This window comes from Zea mays, chromosome 1, assembly GCF_902167145.1.
Source record: "Zea mays cultivar B73 chromosome 1, Zm-B73-REFERENCE-NAM-5.0, whole genome shotgun sequence".
Classification (NCBI taxonomy): domain Eukaryota; kingdom Viridiplantae; phylum Streptophyta; class Magnoliopsida; order Poales; family Poaceae; genus Zea; species Zea mays.
This window is the reverse complement of record NC_050096.1, coordinates 236930683-236949767: the sequence shown is the minus strand read 5'-3', so window position 1 is coordinate 236949767 and position 19085 is coordinate 236930683.

Genomic DNA, 19085 nt, shown 5'->3' with positions numbered 1-19085 from the left:
GATATTTCAAGAGTAATTTTGATCAAGTGCAAAAAACCCCCCTTTTCCCATAATCAAAATTCTCCCACATAAGAGACCAAATTTCGCAATAAGAGGATTTTGGACGAAATACAAATTCTAACTCTACAATTTTCGAAATTCACAAGTGGAACTCTACAATTTTCAAAATTCACAAGTGTTTGGCTGATTCATTTGACGAAATACAAATTCTAACTCTACAATTTTCGAAATTCACAAGTGGTTGGCTGATCCATTTGCTTTGGCCTTAATTTCTCCCCCTTTGGCATTAAGCACCAAAACGGAATAACTTTTGGCCCTCTAACCCCATTGCCTCACCAAAATGTCAAAGAGGAGCAAAAAGGCAATGACAGTTTTACAAAGAACTTAGGACAAGATACATTATACCGGAATGCAGTGGAAGCTTTTTCTTTGTCCAAGTTCACATTTTCCTTTCAATATTCCTTTGAGACTATTACAAAAGCACTTAAACCAGCAAGTTAGTCGAAAAGGGGTCAAGTTGTAGCACATCCTCCCCCTAAACATGTGCATCATTTGCATAGGGACTTGTGAGGTCCGGGGATGACTTGTACAACTTGAGCACCAAAATAGGCAATTAAAGACAATACATGTTAAAGTAACCTGATCAAAGGCATATAACACATGTATGTTGTAGACCAATCCAAGTTACGTGAATCTAAGACATTTAGCTCACTACGCAACCTGCAAAACCTTTTCTCATCTAAAGGCTTGGTGAAGATATCGGCTAGCTAGTTTTCGGTGCTAATGTGGTAAATATCGATATCTCCTCTTTGCTGGTGGTCTCTCAGAAAGTGATGCCAGATGTCTATGTGCTTAGTGCGGTTGTGTTCAACAGGATTATCCGCCAAGCGGATTGCACTCTCATTGTCACATAGGAGTGGTCTTCCTATCAACCTTGCACCCGGCATAGTCAAAATTTGACTATCCGATTAAGTCAAAGGTAGACCCCTTTGGATACCAGATCCCGAAGCAAGGCGTAGAAACTAAATATCTAAGAATCCGCTTAACGGCTACAAGGTGACACTCCTTGGGGTCGGATTGAAATCTAGCACACATGCATACTCTAAGCATTATGTCCGGTCTACTAGCACAAAGATAAAATAATGAACCTATCATTGACCGGTATGCCTTTTGATCAACAGACTTACCTCCTTTGTTGAGGTCTAGATGTCCGTCAGTTCCCATCGGTGTCTTAGCGGGCTTGGCATCCTTCATCCCAAACCTCTTGATAAGATCTTGAGTGTACTTCGTTTGGGAGATAAAAGTGCCTTCCTTGAGTTGCTTCACTTGAAATCCAAGGAAGTAGTTCAACTCGCCCATCATCGACATCTCAAATTTTTGCATCATCACCTTGCTAAACTCCTCACAAGACTTTTGATTAGTAGAACCAAATATAATGTCGTCGACATATATTTGGCATACAAAAAGATCACCATTACAAGTCTTTGTGAATAGAGTGGGATCAGCTTTCCCAACCTTGAAGGCATTAGCAATAAGAAAATCTCTAAGGCATTCATACCATGCTCTTGAGGCTTGCTTAAGTCCATAGAGCACCTTAGAGAGCTTGTAGACATGGTCGGGATACCTGTCATCCTCAAAGCCAGGGGTTGTTCCACGTATACCTCCTCCTTGATTGGTCCATTGAGGAAAACGCTCTTCACATCCATTTGGAACAGCTTAAAGGAATGGTGAGCAGCATAGGCCAATAAAATCCTAATTGATTCTAACCTAGCCACAGGAGCAAAAGTTTCCTCAAAATCCAAACCTGCGACTTGGGCATAACCTTTTGCCACAAGTCGAGCATTGTTTCTTGTCACCACTCCGTGTTCGTCTTGCTTGTTGCGGAACACCCATTTGGTTCCCACAACGTTTTGTTTTGGATGTGGCACCAGGCTCCAAACTTCATTTCTTTTGAAGTTGTTGAGCTCTTCCTGCATGGCCAACACCCAGTCCGGATCCTGCAAGGCTTCTTCTACCCTGAAAGGCTCAATAGAAGAAACAAACGAGTAATGCTCACTAAAATTAGCTAATCGTGAGTGAGTTGTTACTCCCTTGTTGATGTCACCCAGAATCTGATCCACTGGATGATTTCTTTGGATCATCGCTCGGACTTGAGTTGGAGGGGCCTGTGATGCTTCTTCCTCCTTATCTTGTTCTTCATGTGCTCCCCATTGATCCTGCCCTTCTTCTTGAGGTACCTGTTCATCGTCTTGAGTTGGGGGTTGCACCACCGTAGAGGAAGAGGGTTAATCTTGTTCTTGCAGTTTCTGTGGTCGCACATCACCTATCACCATTGTTCGCACTGCGGCTGTCGGAACCTCATCTCCATCTACATCATCAAGATCAACTTGCTCTCTTGGAGAGCCATTAGTATCATCAAATACAACGTCACTAGAGACTTCAACCAATCCTGATGATTTGTTGAAGACCCTATATGCCTTTGTATTTGAATCATATCCTAGTAAGAAACCTTCTACTGCTTTGGGAGCAAACTTTGAATGCCTACCTTTCTTTACCAATATGTAGCATTTGCTCCCAAATACACGAAAATAGGAAACATTTGGTTTGTTACCAGCTAAGAGTTCATAGGAGGTCTTCTTGATGAGGCGGTGCAGATAGAGCCGGTTTATGGCATGGCAAGCTGTGTTCACAACTTCTGACCAAAACCACTCAGGCGTCTTGTATTCCCCGAGCATCGTCCTTGCCATATCAATTAGCGACCTGTTCTTCCTCTCTACCGCGTCGTTTTGCTGCAGTGTGTAGGGAGTGGAGAATTCATGCTTGATGCCTTCCTCCTCAAGATATTCTTCAACTTGTAGATTCTTAAACTCAAACCCATTATCGCTTCTTATCTTCTTCACCTTTAGCTCAAACTCATTTTGAGCTCTCCTTAAGAAACGCTTTAGGGTTCCTTGGGTTTCGGATTTATCCTGCAAAAAGAATACACAAGTGAAGCGGGAAAAATCATCAACTATAACAAGACCATACTTACTTCCCCCGATGCTGAGATAGGCAACGAGTCCGAAGAGATCCATGTGTAAAAGTTTTAGTGGTCTTGATGTTGTCATCACATTCTTGCAATGATGGGTGCTTCCCACCTGCTTTCCTGCCTGACATGCTGCACAAGGTCTATCTTTCTCAAAACAGACATCGGTTAGTCCTAACACATGTTCTCCCTTTAGAAGTTTATGAAGTTTCTTCATTCCAACATGTGCTAGACGGTGATGCCAAAGCCAGCCCATATTAGTCTTAGCAATTAAGCATGCATCTAGATCAGCATTCTCTTTCGAAAAATCAACTAAGTAGAGCTTGCCGTCTAATACACCCTTAAAAGCTAATGAACCATCACTCTTTCTAAAGATAGATACATCAATATTTGTAAACAAACAATTATAGCCCATGTTACATAGTTGACTCACAGACAATAAATTATACCTGAGTGATTCAACTAAAAACACATTAGAGATTGAATGCTCGGATGTGATGGCTATCTTGCCTAAGCCTTTGACCTTGCCTTGATTCCCATCTCCAAAGATGATGGTGTCTTGGGAATCCATATTCTTGACGTAGGAGGTGAACATTTTCTTCTCCCCCGTCATGTGGTTTGTGCATCCGCTGTTGATAATCTAGCTTGAGCCTCCGGATGCATAAACCTGCAAGGTAATTAAGCTTGGGTTTTAGGTACCCAACTCTTGTTGGGTCCTACAAGGTTAGTTACAATAACTTTTGGAACCCAAATGCAAGTCTTGTCTTCCTTGCATTTAGATCCCAATTTTCTAGCAACTACTTTGGCATTTTTGTATAAAAGTACAAAAGAAGCATTACATGCATGATAAACAATATTAGAACCAGTGCATGCTTTCCTAGGCGCATGAGACACAACATGATTACGCCTAGGCCTATTTCTATCATAAACATGTGTAGAGCTAGATGCACACATAACATGAGGATTAAATGCAGCATCATGAGAAACAATATTATCATAACACCTATCATTATGAGCACGACTAGTAAATTTCTTACCATAAAGATAGGCATGGTTCTTTTGAGAACTACTAGCCATAGGAGCCTTCCCTTTCTCCTTGTTGAGACCGGAAGTCCTTTGGCTTGTTAAGTTCTTGGTTTCCTTTCAGAAACCAAGTCCATCCTTAATTGAGGGGTGTCTACCAATAATGTAGGCATCCCTAGCAAATTTTAGTTTCTCATAACTTTCTTTGCAAGTCTTAAGTTGAGCATTAAGACTTGCGACATCATTATTTAACTTAGAAATAGTAGAAACATGCTCATTACAAGCATCAACATAAAAGTCTTTACATCTATTGCAAATAACAACATGCTCTACACATGACTTAGCTACATTTACTTTCTCTAGCTTAGCATTCAAACCATCATTTAAATTCTTTAGGCTAGAGATAGATTCATGACAGGTAGACAATTCAGAGGATAGTATTTCATTTTTATTGACTTCTAGAGCAAGAGATTTTTGAACACTAATGAATTTATCATGTTCCTCATACAAAATATATTCTTGTTTTTCTAGCAATCTATCATTTTCATTAAGAGCATCAATTAACTCATTTATTTTGTCTACCTTAGTTCTATCTAACCCCTTAAACAAATCAGTATAATCTACCTCATCATCGAATGATTCTTCATCACTAATAGAAGTATATTTGGGAGTGTGTCGAATACATACCTTCTTCTCCTTAGCCATAAGGCACGTATGGCGTTCGTTGGGGAAGAGAGAACATTTGTTGAAGGCCGAGGCAGCTAGTCCTTCATCTTCAGAGTCAGACGAGGAACAGTCAGAGTCCCATTCCTTCCCGATGTGCGTCGCGCCCTTGGCCTTCCTGTATTTTTTCTTCTTTTCCCTCTTCCCATGCTTTTCTTGTGCCTGGTCGTTATCATTATCGGGGCATTGTGCAATAAAGTGACCAGACTTACCGCATTTGAAGCAGGAATGTTTTCCCCTTGACTTGTTCTTGTTGGAGTACTCCTTGCGTCCTTTCAGTGCGGTCTTGAAGCGCTTGATGATGAGTGCCATCTCATCCTCATTGAGCCCACCAGCCTCCACTTGTGCTACCTTGCTAGGTAGCGCCTCCTTGCTGGTGGTTGATTTGAGAGCAACGGGCTACGACTTGTAGATGGGAAGTAGACCGTTCAAGGCATCGTCCACATATCGTGCTTCTTTCACCATCATACACCCGCTTACGAATTTTCCAAGGATTTCCTCGGGCGCCATCTTGGTGTACCTGGGGTTTTCACGAATAAGGTTTACAAGATGAGGGTCAATAACCGTAAATGACCTGAGCATGAGTCGGACGACGTCATGATCCGTCCATCTTGTACTCCCATAGCTTCAGATTTTGTTGACAAGGGTCTTTAGCCTGTTGTATGTTTGCGTTGGCTCTTCTCCCCTTATCATTGTGAATCTTCCCAGCTCGCCTTCCACCAGTTCCATTTTGGTGATCATGGTGGCGTCATTCCCCTCGTGAGAGATCTTGAGGGTGTCCCATATCTGTTTGGCGTTGTCCAAGCCACTGACCTTGTTATATTTATCCCTGCATAGAGATGCTAGCAAAACAGTAGTAGCTTAGGCATTTTTATGTATCTGTTCATTAATAAATACAGGGTTATCAGTACTATCGAAATGCATTCCGTTTTCTACAATTTCCCAAATGCTAGGATGGAGAGAAAATAAGTGACTACGCATTTTGTGACTCCAAAATGAGTAGTCCTCTCCATCAAAGTGTGGAGGTTTTCCAAGTGGAATAGAGAGTAAATGAGCATTTGAATTGTAAGGAATGCGAGAATAATCGAAGGAGTACTTTTGATTAACCGTTTTCATTTTGGACGAGGAGTCGTCGCCGTCATCATCCCTTGGTGAAGAAGAGGAGGCGTCGCTATCGTAGTAGATGATCTTCTTAATACACCTCTTCTTCTTCCCATCTCTCTTCTTATGACTCAAGCCTGAGTCAGTGGGCTTGTCGTCTCTTGGTTCGTTGAAGAGGGACTCCTTCTCCTTGTCGTTGATCACCATCCCCTTTCCCTTAGAATCCATCTCTTCAGGCGGTTAGTCCCTTTAATGAAGAGAATGACTCTGATACCAATTGAGAGCACCTAGAGGGGGCTGAATAGGTGATCCTGTAAAATTCAACACTAAATAATCCAAACTTGGTTATGAAAATGTTAGTTAGATCAAAACCAAGGTGTTATAGTGAGAACTCTTCACTTGATTGTTCCTTTAGAGTGAGTATTAATCTTAGGAACAATAGCACAAGTGATTACGTGAGAACTCAGGAAGAGAAACCAATCACAATAAAAGATGGCACAAGAGACACGGTGATTTTATCCCGTGGTTCGACCAATGCCTACTCCACGTTGTGGTGACCTTTTTTGGTCAAGGATTGCACTTAACCCCTCTCAAGTGATCCAACGATCAAACTTGAGTGCTCGGCCACGTGTCGCCTGTTGATCGCGCTGCCGACCGTTGGCCGCGGGCGTCGTTGGCTCACCGGACAGTCCGATGAATTTTAGTCGCGGTGCGCTCGTCGAATTCCCGAGAGCAAGGAGTTCGTCGCCGGAGCTAGGAGGGCGGGCACTGATGGCTCATCGGACAGTCCGGTGCACCAGAGACTGATTCAAGTCTTGGCTAGACTTAGCCAAACTCCTCCAATCCATTTCCACTTTTCTTGGCAACGTTCCTAGCACTTAGAGAGATATGTAGTATCCAGAAACAATTTACTAAGTCTAGAGACATATCTTGATTCTTGATTTTCACTTCTCAACCACTTAGCATGTATTAACTAAAACAATGTGTTGGGCATCTAATCACCAAAATATTTATAGAAATGGCCCAAGGGCACATTTCCCTTTCAGTATCATAATACTTCTTAATTGTCTTGTCATGTTGTTTTAGATGTGCAAGTCACAAATTAACTTCATAGAACAGGAATCAGAAACAAATTCATTCCACATACAACATTTCATATCTTTCCGAGTTAGCGGATCTTCATTATAGTCACAAAGATCTTGCACCAATCTAGAGCATCGGAAGTAAAACAACTAACAACATTCTTAATTTTTTCTTCTTTCACACATATGATGCTTTGCAAAAAAATCACCCATTTGAATTTCTCATCTAATGTATCTTTTGAAACCATAATCATCGTATTAAGGAAGGCATGAAAGTATATAACATGTACGATGATGGCTATCAAATGCGTTCATGCTCCCAATGTGTGAATCGATGTAATCTGTCATTGTTAGTAGAAAACAAGAAAACACACAAATGTATATTTCCCTATTATCTACTAAGATGTGGTGAAGTAATAAAGGCACACACTTTCAAGCATCTTACCAACCTCTTACAAGTGTTCTTACCAAAGCAAAACAATGGAAGGTACAACTAGCGACTGGTTCGTGATACCTGTGAGGGAGTGGCACCAAGTTGCAAGGATTTTTTTCCATACTGATTTGAAGTATATATGTGGAGCTTCGAAGGCACACAAAGAGAAAGAAAACTATGTGGAACATAAGTCAGTAACAAATAGCAATATTGAATAAATGTCCAAAGTACTTGTCAAAGTTGTTGGCCTAAATATGTTACTAGAACTAGTTTAAGCAAGCACATCACGTTTAAAGGACAAAATTGATGCAAGCATTTCTGTTTTTTGTGCGACATTTTTTGCACTTGCCTTTTATGTTCTATTTTTTCCACAAAAGTGCCACAAAAACCTGATACAACACAAGAGTATAAAAAAAATTCTTGTCTATTTGCCACAAATTTTCTGTTCTAACTTCAACAGGTCGTTTGATAAATTTAGCAACCTTAAACGTCAAAACTCATAATATGAAAGTTGTCCGTCTCCATTTTATCTTTATTTTAGATATATGGAACACCTCTTTTGGATAAAGAATGTGGGAGATATTTACCATGGAATAGAGACTAGTCAGAAATTTTGGGATCACAAACAAATTTACTTTAGATATAGATCACTCCTTGGTACTGATGTTTTCTAGAAATATCGTAATTGGCAAAGTTATAAATATTTTTTCTAAGATTTCTATAAAGTACACGAACATTAAAAATCAGAGTTCGTATGTGAGAGTTATGATCAAAATATGGAATTGCCCAAAAACTAATCTAATAATAATGGGGTGACAAGATGAAAAGGGGGTGGGCAAGCAACTCTAGGGTCACAAGATACAAAAATCATACAATATTAAGAACAGAATCTAAACGAGCAACAACATCTTGATCTAGGACACAAACTCAATACAACTGAATCTGAAACCAAATTTTGCAAAAGCTATGCCGCGAAAGGTTATAGGACAGACAACAAATATGGCGGTGGACAATTTGATGAAAATGAAAACACTCGAACTAGGTAATAGATGTGAACATGATGGTATACCTGAAGCTCTAATTACCACTTGATGGAACAGGGGTTCTCTACCTTCCATTAGGTTCGTGATAACTATCGATTTGTTGGAGATTAGGCACACTGATTCAGCTTTAGACTACAAAGACCCAAACCATACAACATTAGCACCACTTCTCCTCTAGTTATCAACCGTGTCACAATCCAATTGACCTCGCCAAGAAGGCTAATCTTGGTCTTGGCATTCGAATCAAAGAACACAAGCAAGAACACACTAGATGCGATATGAAATTATGAATACAAAGGATTAAGCGCTCAAATTGAGGTTCCACAAACCGATGAGGTGGCAAAACTGTATACAACATAATTATCTAAGCAAAACCTGACTAATTTAACAGATAATGTACTAAATAGTGATTATATATAAGAAATACAGCTAGGCGGTGACCAAGGGGGTGGGCGAGCAACTTTAGGGTGTACAAGGCCTTCGGGCCCAAAAAACATGTGTTGCTAATTTCTGGTAGATTTTAGACATCATCTTGTTATGATGATTCCCATCAATTCCTAGTGTATTTTGATGTGAGATCAGTTGGGTTGGAAAGCTTATCTCCTTAGCTTTCCAACAATTTCTAGAACATCCAAAATAGAGTCCATATGTCGCATGGGCGTCCGTTTTCATGAGATTCACTCCTACAGTCCGAAACGAACTCGCGAATAAATTGAACTTCAACACCCCTTGAGCATGGGACTCTGTCATTGATTTGACCTTGACCATATAGTTGGCGTTCATGTTCTCATCACTTACACTCTGAACATAATAATTACCTAATTGTGAATAATGTATGTGTACAGGTTTCATAGATGATAAACCGTGAGGAGGCCTACAGAAACTCTGGGTTTCGATGACCATATGCGCAAGACTAAACACATGACAAGTTAAGTTATATTATAGCATATGTTTGCAACTGCTATATCATATGGCTTATAGAAAGCTGCCACTAGAGTAGTGCCGATCGACATAGAAATAGACTCTTTAATTTTAAAGCAATTGTGTAGTTAGTCATGGATAAAATGGCTGATCTATTGTTTATACTTTCTATTTGTTGTATTGATTTTTATTGTTACCTTGATTTGTTTGTTTGTACTATAAACACAATATAGTCAAAAAATAATCAGTTGATTAGAAAGGATGCAATTGGTGAGCGCTATTAGTTGATCTTTTTATCGTGCATTCTCATGAAGGAGGAAAGAGCCATGACATGTATCATACTATATTTTCACAAATTCTGTAATGCAAGTATGGAATTGATGTTCTAAATTCTTTGAGTTGTAGGTACTCAATATTTAATAGAGTGGTTGTCTCTAGGAAGGTCAGATTTCAGAAGGCAACTTCTCATCATAGAGCTCTTGAGGTAGCAGTCGATGAAGGATGACACAAGAGAAGAGTTGCTTCAGATTCTAGAAGTAAAAGGCTACGAGATGAGAAGGAGAGGCCACGTCAATAGTATGATCGGTGTGTCAGGAGTACAACTAACAAAGTATGAGTATTTCTCCAACTACATAGCACAACAACTAGAGATATTTCAAGTAAGTTTGTTTAATCTATTATTACCATTTTTAGTTTTCAATATAAATAATTATATTTAATCTATTCCATCCACACACTATGTTGATGCAAATTGGGATAAACATCAGTTTCCCCATGTTCCAGATGTCGCCATTATCGCAATGGTATTCTTCGCCGATGCTTCAACCTCATGTAACCACATATTTACCAAACTTAGCTCAAATGTAATAAAAATAACTAACTTAGAAAAACCCAACTTAGTTCAAATATATCCAAACTTAATTAATTTAGCAAAATTAGTGAACTTAGCTCAATTCTAGGAAAACATAGTGAATCTAGTTGAATTGTAGCAAAACTTATTCATTATAGTGCAAATTGATCAATCTAGCTCAAATTCTAGCACAAATTAGTTAATTCAATCAAACTCCATCTAACTGTAGTTAATAGAACTCAATTCTAACTAATTGTAATCTATAGGGTTTTTAGAATACACACTTATCAGCACCTAGAGATGCTGATACCAAAGGGTCTAACTCATTTGTCAATTAGCTATTCGACTACACTCCATGTAGCTATAATAACACAAACCATCTAACGAGTCCAAGTTCAAATTGATTAGATGTATGAATGTTTATACTCCTTGTGTTGTTCGAAACAATTAATACTTGAACAACTAAAGATACTTTAGGACTTCTCATGAATTGATAAATATGGTATAAATGATTTGTGTGATATGGTAGATATGCGTTAATGTATATGATGTGAATTAATATATGTATTTGTGAATGTATTTGATATAGATGAAAATATATGCCTAAAATACACTTGCGGTCCCAAAACTTATAGCGTTGTATTATCCTGGTCCCTAAACTCTCAAAGTGCACATATAAGGCCCTAAACTTGTGAAGTTGTGTTATCCTGTTCTCTAAACTCTCAACATGCACATTTATGATCCCTATTCTTCTATAGTTGTATTATCTAGGTCTATAAAGTTGTTTTTAGTGCCATCACAAGTCCAAATAATTTGGACCTTTGATGACATCAAAAACAAGTTTAGAGACTCAGATGACGCATACCATATAAGTATAAGGACCGAAATGTTCATGTTGAGAGTTTAGGGACCGAGACGATATAACTTCACAAGTTTAGAAACCTTAGATGTGCACTTTGGTAGTTTAGGGACTAGAAAGATACAACACTAAATTTTAGGGACCACCAACGTATTTTACTCAGAATATTTCTTTTGTCAATGTGCGTACGTGCATGCATGTGTGTCTCTCTCTATATATTTATATATATAGGGTATATTGGGGGCCTAGTCCTTTCAATAGTTACATGAAACCATACGCATTCCCCCACTAGGTGCATGCATGTGGGTCCGTCTCCTCACCAGATATGCATGCAGTTCCTATTTTTATGGCAGATCCAAACATTGTGGCGGCGCATGCATGTGGTTTCTATTTTTATGACAGATCCAAAAATTATGGCAGCCACCAGACGCATGCATGTGGTTCCTATTTTAGGATAGATCTAAAAATTATGGTAGGTTGTGGGAGTTGATTAGGTAATTTAACTTTTGTGGTAGTCATTGACAACATAAATCAAAGGATTCCTTTTTATTGTGCACACAAAAATATGGCATGTCATACACTTCTGGACACACTCCAGGTTCGAGCGTAAAAAAATTTCAGTTTTGAATGTAAAAATCTCTAGTTTTGACCATAAATACGGAGCCAGCATGAGAGACATTGATAACTCTGATGTGTTGTATAAATGATCATAAAAATCTTCAAGTTTGAGTATAAATGGTGTTAGATATAGCATAAATGTTGATTCACTCCTAACCAACAACTTTCCAAGTCCATGCGGCCACCATAAATCAAGAAATTTTTATCAAGGGATTTAATTAGAGTAGTTGATTACTGAATTTGATTTTTTATGGTAGTGAATTTGATTTTTATGACAGTCGCGGAGATCACAAATCAAGGGATTCCCTTTTCACCGTGCATACGGAAAATATGGCATGCGATACACTTGTGACGCACTACAGGTACATGCGTAAAAATCTTTAGTTTTGAGCATAAAAATCATCAGTTTTGACTGTAAATACCGAGCCAATGTGAGAGACGTTGATAACTCTCTTATGTTGTATTCATGATAGTAAAAATCCACAAGTTTAAGTATAAATAGTGTTAGACATAGCGTAAATGTTGATTCACTCAAAACCAACATCCCCCACATCCATGCGCCCACCATAAATCAAGGGATTCTGATTAGGGGCATTGATTAGGGAAGGTTGATTTTATTGCATTCATGGACACCATAAATCAAGGGATTTTCTTTTTACTGTGCATGTAGAAAATATGACATGCGACACATTGGTAGACACACTTCAGGTTTGAGCGTAAAATCTTCAGTTTTGAGCATAAACATCCTTAGTTTTGACCGTAAATACCGAGCTAACATGAGAGACATTGATAACTCTTATGTGTTGTAATTATGATCATAAAATTTTTCAAGTTTGAGCATAAAATAGTGATAGATATAGCGTAAATGTTGCACGGGTATCATAAGTCCATGAAAATGTGTTGAAACATCTAAAAAACATGCATAAAACTTTCTATTGTTAGGATACATAATAACAACATATAAACATTAGCGTAAACATTAGAGTAAAATAGGAGATCTTTATATAACATAAGTACTTATTAAAAATTAGCGTAAATAGATATCTAAGTTATTATAAATGGTACATTATAATATGTTGTTACTAGGGAGACGACTAGGGTCGTCGCTGCCATCTGCCTCCCGTCGGTGGTCGCCTTTCATGGCTAATTCCATACGCAACCTCCTCGGTCTCCACCTCCACGGTGGCATCCGCTTTTCATCCTGTTATGGCGTCCACGTCTGCATGTCGCCGCTAGATGCGTTGGCCTTCTCCCCGTGTGCGACGTTCGCGCCGGCGCCAATCCCGCCGCCATCGGATGCGCAGGCCCTTCCCCCACGCAGCACTGTCACCGACGCCCATCCCATCACCGTCGGTTGCGTCCGCTCTCACCACCAGCATGGTCCTCGCGTCGTCGCAACACCTGCGGCCGACCATCTTCGCCCCCGTCTAGAACATCGTGTCGATGTCCCTCGTGTCCGCGCCCGCTGCGGCCTCCCGCGCGAGATGGTTTAGGTTGAGGGAAAATGATGGCGTCGTGGGCAGTCGTGGGCAGTGGGATTGGTTATATAGTGGGCTAGGCGGCCCAGGGCCCGAGTCCACGTCTGATTGAGGTGGTTCAGGTAAATCAAAATGTATAATTGAAAGCAAGTGACTTCTAATATATAAACTATATATAGAAAGAGTTCTAATATATAAATTATATATATAGAGAGAGTGTGTGATATTCGTCACCCTAATTACTAAAGATCATTCAGTCGTTACTAGCTGGGTGAAACTTCATCTAAAATGATCGATAGCACATGCGTGTATATTGATAGATATAAACAATTAGCATGCAACCTTCTTAGGCTATTTTTTTTGTTGGCCGACCATCGTTGATAAAATTAACCTAGCTAATTTCGGTCGACCGACGGTAGCTGATGAAAGTTATCCAATCTAATTTTTGTTGGCTTCTGCGGGCAAACCGATAAAAAAATTAGCTAATTTTCATTTATTAAGAAGACTGCAAGAAATTAACAAAAAATAGTCATTTTTCATTCACTAATCTGAAAGTCACCGATGAAAATTATCTAAATCAATGATGTGCACTCTTTCTACGCCGACACCGGCTCTTCCTTTTACATCGCTTTGTGTTGTACAAGAAAAAATGTCTCGGGTGTTACAGCTTACAGCACTAAACAACCCGTACGAGCAAGAGCGAGTCTACGAATTATACCAAAAAATAATACTACAATAATGATTAGGATCTTGATATACATAAAGTCCATCACATAAATATAAGTGAAAATTCTTATTTTTTGCCAGAAATTATGCACATAACAGAATTTTGGGATTGAAAAACCAAAGATTTTTCAGATACTCACAATTGACCATTCGTATGGTATGGCTACGGGCGTTGAGGTCTTCCTATTAGAATTATAGGCATTTTCTGTATTATTTTAATTCCATAAATTAACATTATGATGATGACATATAATAGATATTCAAACACAGATAACATGATCTCAAAAGTATCCATAACAATATGGATCATGAGAACACAAAGCATATGAAGCATGTAGATCATATAAATAAAATAAGTACATAAGCATGGTTCATGGATTATTGCGGAACAACTGGAAAATAAACAGATAACAATATAAACAGGATGACTGTAAGACAGACAGATATAACATATTATAACATGATAGAACAGAGGTACATACGACATATATAATATGCAGAATATAAAACAGTAACGAACTGAATTGATCATACCCTCCCATGCGCTCCGAGGATCCTGATCCTTGTCCAGCTTCTCTTGTCATCCGATCGAGATGAAGATGCCAGGAACCAGCGATGAAGACAACGACAGACGTTTGGGCAGTCGCGTAGACGCTCCCCAAAAACCTAATTGCCGATCCCCCGAGCAGGGTCTCGAACGGCAAGGGCTCCGGAGGCACCTGCCCTCTCGCTTCTCTGTGCGCGCAGAGTCACGAGATGGAAATACCCTCACTCGGCTGCTGGACTGTGTTCTGAAAGTGTTTTCTCACGTGTACCGAGTGACAGGGGTGCTCCTCTATTTAACCTCTCGTAGAGGGAAGCTGAAGGAGAAAGGTCGCCGAGTCACGCCAAGAGTCGGCCAGCTCTTAGCCGAGTTATGCCATCAGTCGGCCAACTCTCGCCGAGTCACGCCATAAGTCGGCAGCTGAAGGAGAAGGGTCACTCGACTGGCTGACGAAGAGACAGGGTCACTCGGCAGACGAAGAGACAGAGTCACTCGGCTGACGTACGCGGTTAGTGAGTGCTAAAAATTAACACAACCACGCCACGCCCGCTCGCCTGCCTGCCTGCCTGCCTGCCTGCCTGCCTCGCCTCGCCACGCCACGCCACGCCACGCCCGGCCCGGCCCGGCCGGCGGCGGCGGCGGCGCGCGCGCGCGCGTGTGGCACGCCCTTGTCCATTTCTTGACTTCTCAAGTTAAGTGGAATAAATCCCACCATATAAGTCAAGGCAAAAGACCCTTGGACTTCCAATGTGGTACTATTGGTATTCTCCACCATTACACACCATAGAGTTTATTCAATAAATGGGCCAAGCCCATAAAAGATCCAACAATCCCCACCAAACTCTAGGGTTTGTAATGATGAAGTATCAGAATCACAATCCTTTGATATACCAGTGTTTCGATGGAGACTGTTAAGTTGAACATCCATCTAGAATAAGAGTTTCACTCATTCACAACTGAACAATGGACTATGCCTTGAATTGACAGTTTTGTGCGAAATAAGATTCACTCAAATCCTTTGCTGATACTAGGCTGCAGAAGGGTATTCCCGCTGTTTAGAAGCATATAAGTCACACTTCAGTGCCTTTCATGAGTATTTAGGGATTACCCAAATCCCATAGACTGTGACTAGCAGTCTGACTCATATAGGTGTATTCCTCAGAAGATGTTCTGTAGGACAACATCTCACCTTTATAAGACTCTTGGAATACATTAAGGTAAAAACCATCCTGCCTTACAGATAGGAAAGATGTGCATCAGAAATGAGTTAAAGAAGGGATCTTTCCTCACAATCTACTCCTAGCTTGTTTCTCCACTCTACTTCACGGGATCTCCGATCGCATAGAGCAGGTTACCACTAGAGTAGATCTCACATGGGTCTCATACCCATTTCCCTCGATGCACTTTCTATCACATTGCGTGATAGACCCTTAGTGAATTGATCTGCCAGATTATTTGATGTGTGGACATAATCCACAGTTATAACTCCGGAGTTTTTCAACTTTCTGACAGATTTCAATCTCCTCTTAACATGCCTTGTAGACTTCATGTTATTCCTGGAACTGTTAACCTTTATAATCACCGTTTGGTTGTCACAGTTCATGGAAATAGCCGGTATCGGTTTTTCAACTACCAGTAAGTCCAATAAGAAATCACGAAGCCACTCGGCCTCAGCCCCAGCAGTGTCTAATGCTGCGAGTTCTGCTTCCATTGTAGACTTCGTTAAGATAGTCTGCTTGCAAGACTTCCAGGAAACAGCGCCACCTCCAAACAGAAACACATATCCGCTTGTGGCATAAAGCTCATCAGCATCAGAAATCCAGTTGGCATCACAATAGCCTTCCAGCACTTTTGGGTTTCCGGTATAATGAATACCGTATGTCATAGTACCTTTTAAATACCGCAACACTCTCTCAAGAGCACGCCAGTGATCATCTCCTGGTTTCGACACAAACCGACTTAGCTTACTCACAGCATAAGAGATGTCTGGCCTTGTTGCACTTGCAAGGTACATGAGCGAGCCAATGATCTGGGAGTATGTCAATTGATCCCTTGCTATTCTCCGATTCTTTCTCAATAGCACACTAGGATCATAAGGTGTTGGAGCAGGATCACAGTCACTAAAACCAAAGCGACTCAATACCTTTTCCACATAATGGGATTGTAACAAAGTTACCCCACCATCAGCTTCTCTAACAAGCTTGATGTTTAGAATGACATCAGCCTCTCCCAAATCTTTCATCTCGAAATTGCTCGATAGAAGACTTTTAACTTCCTCAATCACATTGAGATTTGATCCAAAGATCAAAATGTCATCAACATAAAGACACAGCATAACAGACTCACCCCCACCATACCGATAGTATACACACGTGTCAGATTCATTTACAACAAAGCCAGCTGCTGTAAGAGTATTATCAAACTTTTCATGCCATTGCTTAGGTGCTTGTTTTAGGCCATACAATGATTTTATCAACCTGCACACCTTGTTCTCTTGACCATCCGCAATAAACCCTTCTGGCTGATCCATATAGATCTCCTCATCCAACTCTCCATTTAGGAAAGCTGTCTTAACATCCATCTGATGAATGATAAGACCATAAGAGGCTGCCACGGCTATTAATGTGCGAATTGTAGTCAATCGAGCCACTGGTGAGTAGGTATCAAAGAAATCTTCACCCTCCTTTTGGGTATATCCTTTGGCCACAAGCCTTGCCTTGTACCTCTCAATTGTACCATCAGGCCTAAGCTTTTTCTTGAAGATCCATTTGCAACCTATAGGTTGACAACCATAAGGACGGTCAACGACCTCCCAAGTTCCATTAGACATAATAGATTCCATCTCACTCCTTACTGCTTCCTTCCATAAGTCAGCATCAGGAGAGGAATATGCCTCACTAATGGTAGTTGGTGTGTCTTCCACAAGGTACACTATAAAGTCATTACCAAAGGATTTTGCAACCCTCTGTCTCTTGCTCTTTCGAGTGACTATAGTGTCATCCTCCTCAGGGATGTGCACGTGAGAATCCTCAGCATGATCTATAGGAATCGACAGTTCGTGCTCATGGGGAATTATAGTCTCATGACTTGTATCACTAGGTGTATTCTTCATGGGAAACTCATTCTCAAAAAATGTTGCGTCTCTTGATTCCATGATAGTATCAACATACATATCAGGCACATCAGATTTTATAATTAAGAACCTATACCCAGTGCTGTGAAAAGAGTACCCAAGGAATATACAGTCAACAGTTTTAGGCCCAAGTTTACGCTTTTTGTTGATTGGCACATTCACTTTAGCCAAGCAACCCCAAGTGCGCAAATATGAGAGATTTACTCTTCTCTTTTCCCATTCCTCGAATGGTGTGATCTCTTTGTTCTTTGTTGGAACTCTATTCAGGACATGACATGCTGTCAAAATCGCCTCACCCCACCATGCCTTGGATAATCCCGTTGTACTCAACATGGCATTCACCAAATCTGTTAGAGTGCGGTTTTTCCTTTCAGCAATCCCATTGGATTGTGGTGAGAATGGCGGTGTCCTCTCATGAATAATACCATGTTCCACGCAGAACTCATCGAACACGTTAGAGAAATATTCTCCACCTCGATCAGACCTTAACCGTTTTATTTTCCTCTCAAGTTGGTTCTCTACTTCAGCTTTATAGGCCTTAAAATAATTGAACGCTTCATCTTTTGTTTTTAAGAGATACACATAACAAAATCTAGTGGAGTCATCTATAAAAGTGAGAAAGTATCTTTTACCACCTTTGGTCAAAATTCCATTCATCTCGCACAGATCAGAATGAACAAGTTCTAGAGGTGCCAAACTCCTCGCCTCAGCAGCCTTATGAGGCTTGCGGGGTTGTTTTGATTCAACACACACATGGCACTTAGACTTTTTGACCAAGTTAAATTTAGGAATTAAATTTATATTTGCTAACCACATAAGACAACCAAAGCTTGCATGACAAAAACGTGAATGCCATAAATCCGACTCATCAGAAAAATGAACAGAATTCACGAGTTTATTACACACATCATGCAGAGATAAGCGGAACAAGCCTCCGCAATCATATCCTTTACCAACAAAAGTACCATGTTTAGACACAACACATTTATTAGACTCAAGAACAACTTTGTATCCATCTCGACATAGCATAGACGCGCTAACGAGATTCTTCTTGATAGAGGGCACATGCTGCACGCTCTTCAATGGCACCGTCTTTCCCGAAGTAAACTTCAGAATGACCGTACCAACACCAAGAACATGAGCACGCGACCCATTTCCCATTAACAAGGCGCCAGACCTCCCGACCTGATAGGAAGTGAACATAGAGGCATCAGCACACACATGAATGTTTGCACCACTGTCCATCCACCACTCAGGTGAATTACAGACTGAAAGAACAAATGGTAAAGAATTACCATACCCAGATGTTCCTCCTTCAGTTTCAGTGGTTACAACATGAGCTGATTTCTTGTCTTGAGTGAACTTGCGATCAGGGCACTCTCTTGCCCAATGTTGATCACTGCCACAGACAAAGCATCCTCCCTTTCCCTTGTTATTGTTGTTCTTCTTTTTAAACTGTGCTGTTTGAACAGGTTTATTCGCGTTCTCTGGTTTGTTCTGGTTTTTCTTCTTATTAAACTTGCGGA